Source organism: Myotis nattereri (genome assembly GCF_964212035.1).
Source record: "Myotis nattereri genome assembly, chromosome: 12".
In the NCBI taxonomy this organism is placed as follows: domain Eukaryota; kingdom Metazoa; phylum Chordata; class Mammalia; order Chiroptera; family Vespertilionidae; genus Myotis; species Myotis nattereri.
Genome location: NC_138087.1, coordinates 26,072,619 through 26,078,618, shown reverse-complemented (window position 1 = coordinate 26,078,618; position 6,000 = coordinate 26,072,619). Strand labels below are relative to the sequence as shown.

At 48.0% G+C, this 6,000-nt stretch overlaps 1 protein-coding gene across 1 annotated transcript in view; it reads left to right on the top strand.

Moving 5' to 3' along the window:
• The first annotated feature begins 1,569 nt into the window (after nt 1-1,569).
• Nucleotides 1,570-6,000, top strand: part of CCDC171 (coiled-coil domain containing 171) — a 265,960-nt gene continuing 261,529 nt past the window's right edge. Inside the window, exon 1 of the mRNA XM_081103031.1 lies at nt 1,570-1,833. The gene's annotated coding sequence lies outside the window, so the exon portion shown is untranslated. The remainder of the gene's footprint in view (nt 1,834-6,000) is intronic.

Genomic DNA, 6,000 nt, shown 5'->3' with positions numbered 1-6,000 from the left:
AGTCTTTGTGTTGCATCTATTTTTCACTAAAAAAAGTGTGCAGTATAGTATATTTGGCATTTATTCTTGCCACACAATATTCAATTTTGTGATTTTTGTTTAAGCATAAACAAGCCCTGGCCAGGGAGCTCAGCTGGTCAGAGTGTCATCCTGATATGCCAAGGTTTCGGGTTCCATCCCCAGTCAGGGCACATACTAGTATAAGAATCAACCAACGAATGCATAAATAAGTGGAATAACAAATAGATTTTTTCTCTCTCTCTCAAAAATCAATACAAAACATAAATAAGAAATTTTATAAATACTAGTTAAAACTTGCAAAGTAAAAAAAAAAGCCTTAATCTCATTAGCCTGTTGTAATTTTCCATTTAATTTCTAAATGTTAGAGTGGGCTATATTGTCCTTTCCATAAACTCTTTTTTTTAAATTTTTTTTGGAAGCAACTATTCTCTTTCTGGTAAAAATTATGAGGAAGTGGGACGGGTCTCCTTTTAAAATACAAATGGCTACACTCAGACCAATGGAAGTTTCAGTACTACTAGAATCAAATCTCAATTTATATTCGCATTTACTAGTATGGCTGTTGGTTCTCCCCAGGGAGACGGGAAAGATGGTCCCCTACACCTGATTTCAGGTTGATTACAATAAACTGGGAACAATTTTAGCATAAGAGGCTCATTTTGCATTAGGCACCTTTTTTTGGAGAGGAGGCGACGGTGGTGAAAATAAAATGCTTAATCAAACTCCCGCCAATTTGCAATGTTCTTTGGGGAAGAGAGTTTCAAAAGCCAAGGAACAAAAGAGGATTTGGTTTTCCAATTTCCCAGAGGGGGCAGCAGATTGTGAAGCAGCTACTGGGAGAAACCAAAGTATAATTATCAGCCAGAGGAAGGCGGGTGTGTCTGTGTCTGTGTGTGTCTGTGTGTGCTCGGAGCTGGGGGCGGGAGCAGGGGGATAGGAGAGACGTTGCACATGCTAAGGATCCAAGGTCTTTTTTTTTTGCGAGGTACCTCGTTATGTAATATTTATAACGAAAGGCGCTGCAACAGCACCGGCGCCCTGGCCCGCCTCCTTCTGGCCCAATTTACAACCATAAGCCGGGACACAATGGGGATGGGAGGAGGGGACACAAAGCGGGTGCCGGCGGAGAGCGGTCTGAACTGCGGGAAACAGGCCGCTTGCGCAGCAGGCGAGCGGAGAGAATTTCCCTCTGGCTCGGAGCCGCATCGCGGACCCCGAGGATCAGCGGGGAGGCCGGTTTTACAGCGCAGGGTCCGGATCCGACCTCAGATGCTTACTCCGTGGGCCCTGTGGGGGTTCTGAGACCGTGACCTGGGTCCCCACGCTGGGACCACCACCCCGGAGCGCGGGTCGGGGCATTTTCGTGCCGGGAGGAGGCGCCGAGGGGCGCCGCTCTCCAGCAACGACGCATGCGCGGGCCCTCCTGCCAGCGCAGCCGCGCAGCCCGCGGCCCGCGGTTCTTCCTCCAATCGGAGCCCCGCGTTCTCCGCGTGCGTCTCCCGGAGCTGCGGCCGCGGGAGGCGGGGCGAGGAGGGGGCCGGGCGGGGCGGGCCGGAGGCGGGCGAAAGTCTGGGAGGCTCTGCGAGCGGAGTGGAGTCTCCGGAAGTGGCCGTTGTAAACACCGTCTCCAGGGGGTTTGTCCCCTCTCAGCCCACCTTTGCTATTGGTTCACCACCCCCGGGTCCTAGGCTCAGTCCGGTCCAAACAGTGTTTGCTTTGATTTGACCCCCGCGACCAGCCTGGGCCTGAGATTTGAAGCTGCCCCTGGGGTCCCTCCCGGGTGTGCGGTCTGGACCACGGGAGCCCCCGGAGGTAACCGCGGGCTGGGCGGCCTTGGAGGTGGAGGACTTGGGCGGGAGGTGTAGAGAGGCCCGGGATGGGGGGCTGCAGGGGGTGTTGAGGGAGATCCAGGATCGTTTGGGACTGTCCCGGGGCTGTTCGCGTCCTCGGCGGGGACACGCCTTCGACCCCCGGGGCTGGGCCTCCCCGCCCGCCGGGAGGAGGTGCTCCTCGGAGCTTCCCAGCCCGACGCCGCTGCCGCAGTTCCCCGGAGACGGGGCAGGGACCCGAGGTCCTGGGTTTGCAGCTTCTCGGGGTTACAAGTCAAGACTGCGGAGCCCAACCCCCCGAGAATCAGGAAAAGCCCTTCGAGGTCAGAGACCACGTCGTTTTCATTCTTTTTTTTTTTTAAATTTTATTTTATTGACTTTTTACAGAGAGGAAGGGAGAGGGCTAAGTTAGAAACATCGATGAGAGAGAAACATCGATCAGCTGCCTCCTGCACACCACCCCCTACTGGGGATGTGCCTGCAACCAAGGTACATGCCCTTGACCGGAGTCGAACCCGGGACCCTTCAATCCGCAGGCGGACGCTGTATCCACTGAGCCAAACCAGTCAGGGCCCTCGTTTTCATTCTTAAAAAACAAACATGCCAGCCACACACTGGGTTCTGTAGATGTTTGATCCATGAAAGAATGAGTTGTGCGCGGCTGTCTCCTGTAGCTTCTGCAGCTTCCCCCCAAGAACTCTAAGAGACGGAGGAAAACCGGCTCTTTCCCTGGGGCTGTTAACTGTCTGCAGGAATTGGGCCCCCTTATTCCATTATGAAAACTTTCCTAGGGGAGTACATACTTAATCCAGCTGAAGCAGATCCCAAATGATACTTGCATGAGAAGCAATTTCAGTTGGTTTCCAAATCTTTTGAATACAGTATAAGTCGATATTTTATAGTTGTATAGTCTTGGAGAAAAGAGCCCACCGTTTTGTCACTTGTTTTGTGCAACAGTTAGTGCTTAGTAACAACCCATCGATGGTAGATCAGGAAACGAACATGCTTTCCCAGGAAATAAAGAGACAAAGGCAATGCAACCCAAGAGGAAGGATGAAGGGAATGGTTTTAGTCTGGAGTTTTCTATATTAGCCCTGGCATAGACTATTAGCTGTGACACCTCATGCAAACCACCGGAACTCCCCAGGCAATCGATTCCCTTTTTTCTTTTTTATTGAGTTCATTGGGGTGACACTGGTTAATAAAATTATGTAGGTATTAGGTGTACAAGTTTATAATACGTCTTCTGTATATTATATTGCCTGTTCACCACCCCAAGTCAAGTCTCTTTCCATCACCATTTATCCCCCCTCTACCCTTTCCTACCTTCCCCCACCCCTCCTTCCCTCTACTGGTCACCATACTTTTGTCTGTGTCTTTGAGGTGTTTTTTTTTTTTTTAAATATATTTTATTGATTTTTTACAGAGAGGAAGGGAGAGGGATAGAGAGTTAGAAACATCGATGAGAGAGAAACATCGATCAGCTGCGTCCTGCATACCCCCCACTGGGGATGTGCCTGCAACCAAGGTACATGCCCTTGACTGGAATTGAACCCGGGACCCTTGAGTCCGCAGTCCGACGCTCTATCCACTGAGCCAAACCAGTCAGGGCTTGTTTTTTGTTTTTTTCCTTAATCCCTTCACCTTTTTCACCTAGCCCCGAAAAACCCTTCCTGGAATAGATTCCTTATTTGTCAGAACAAGAGGATGGACTTATTTAAAGTCTCATTGAATCCGCAGTAGTTGCTCTGTAGTGTGGGTTCCTGTCAGGGAAGGGGACCTCGGCAGGTCAGTTTTGAAAGTTCACAAGGCAGACTGTACTATTCTTGCAAGACTCTGATCATATGCCTGTTTCATGTGCCAGCTCTTGGAATGGGCAGACTTCTACTTTTTTTAAAAAAAATATTTCTTTATTGATTTCAGAGAGGAAGGGAGAGGGGGAGAGAGAGAAACATCGATGATGAGAGAGAATCATAGATCGGCTGCCTCTTGCACGCCCTCTACTGGGGCTTGAGCCTGCAACCCAGGCATGTGCCTTTGGCGGGAATCGAAACTGGGACTCTTCAGTCCGCAGGCTGACACTCTATCCATTGAGCCAAGCTGGCTAGGGCCAGACTTGTCCTACTTTCATCTGCTGCTCTCAAATTAGCCTGCCATGCTTTTCATGAAACATCTGTTGGCTCTTTGGGGGTTCTCTCTAATGCAGCCTTGTTATGTCCCTTTGCTTTCTTCTCTATAGACACGTTTACTCCTGTGCAGATTTTGTGGCTGTTTGTGGCTTGCCCTTATTCATTTTTTTATTGATTGATTTTAAGAGAGAGAGGGAGTGAGAGAGAAACATTGATTTGTTGTTGCACTTATTTATACATTCATTGGTTGCTTCTTGTAGGTGCCCTGACTGGGGATTGAACCTGCAACCTTAGCATGTCTGGACGATGCTCTAATCAACTAAGCTATCCAGTGGCCAGGGCCTGCCCTTATTCATTGGTATTTTGTGGTTCTTTCTGTTGTAAATACTGCTCATGATCATCTAGTTTCTTTATCTAGTTACCTTAGATAGGATTTATACAAGCTCCCTCATTTAAATTCATAAGGAAATTAGCCTATAGAAAAACAAAGAGACGTATAAACACACACAGGCGGGGCTGGTGTGAGAACTCATGTTTCTATTTGACCTGTCACTCAACTTCTTTTTTCTTTTTTTCTTTTTGACCCTACAAGAGCATTCTCAAGCTTCTTTTTTTTTTTTTAAATATATTTTATTGATTTTTTACAGAGAGGAAGGGAGAGAGATAGAGAGTTAGAAACTTCGATGAGAGAGAAACATCGATCAGCTGCCTCCTGCACACCTCCCACTGGGGATGTGCCGGCAACCCAGGTACATGCCCTTGACCGGAATCGAACCTGGGACCTTTCAGTCCGCAGGCCGACGCTCTATCCACTGAGCCAAACCGGTTTCGGCTTCAAGCTTCTTATTCATATAAGTTTTCTATTGTTGTATAATATCTTACCACAAACTTAGTGGCTTAAAGCAGAACGATGTCTTATCTCTCAGCTTCTGTCAGGAGTCTGGGCACAGCTTAGGAGGGCCTTCTGTCCAGTTTTACTGGGTTATAGTCAAGGCACCAGCTGGGCTGTGCTCTCATCTGACTTCCTGCCTGAGAAGAATCTGCTTCTGCCCTCGCTGGTTTGGCTCAGTGGCTAAGTGTCAGCCTGTGGACTGAAGGGTGCCGGGTTTGATTCCAGTCAAGGGCACATGCCAGGGTTGCGGGCTCGATCCCCAGTGTGGGGTGTGCAGGAGGTAGCCGATCAATGATTCTCTCTCATCATTGATGTTTCCAACTCTCTCTCCTTCTCTTTTCCTCTCTGAAATCAATAAAAATATATTTAAAAAAAAGAATCTGCTTCCCAGTTCATTGGGGTGGTTGACAGGATTTCTTTCCTCTTGGCCTCTGTATGACAGGGATCTGACTTCTCATTGGCTGTGGGCTGGCAGCGGCCTGCAGTTCTCTGCCATGTGGCCCTCTCCAGAGGCAGTTCCCAGCATGGCAGTTTGCGTCTTGAGGGCCAGGAGGAGACTGTCCGTAACTTCGTTCTGCTAAGACAGCATCTTATAAAACATAGTGTGATCATGGGAGTCTTATTCCATCATCTTTGCCATCTTCTGTTGGTTAGAAACAAGTCACAGGTTCTGCTCACAGAAGTGGGGGGCGGGGGGAGGTTTATAAGAGAAACATCATGGGGCAGTGGTGGGGACCTGTTACATTATCTGCATCAGTGATCTGGAAATTGATGAAACATGCTCCTGAGCTACAGAAGACACTTTCTAGAGGACCGCTCAGATGTGTAGATGTTAGAAACCAAAATAATGCGCTGAAACATGATCACTCTCTCCAATTTAGCTTTATTGACACAACTTTGTTAAAATTTGATAAACTCTTCCCACACTTCTTTGCCCAAGATAAAAACAAAACAAAGAACAACAGACATGATTAAGGTCCTAAGAGTGTAAATTATTTGCCTGTGAGATAGAGGTTCTCTTTGTGCCTGTTGTGACATCTGCACACATGTGTGTTTTTAATCTTTTCACAAAAACAAACATATACCTACTTTTGAGCCTTGGACATATAGAAGAGTCCATTCCTTGTAA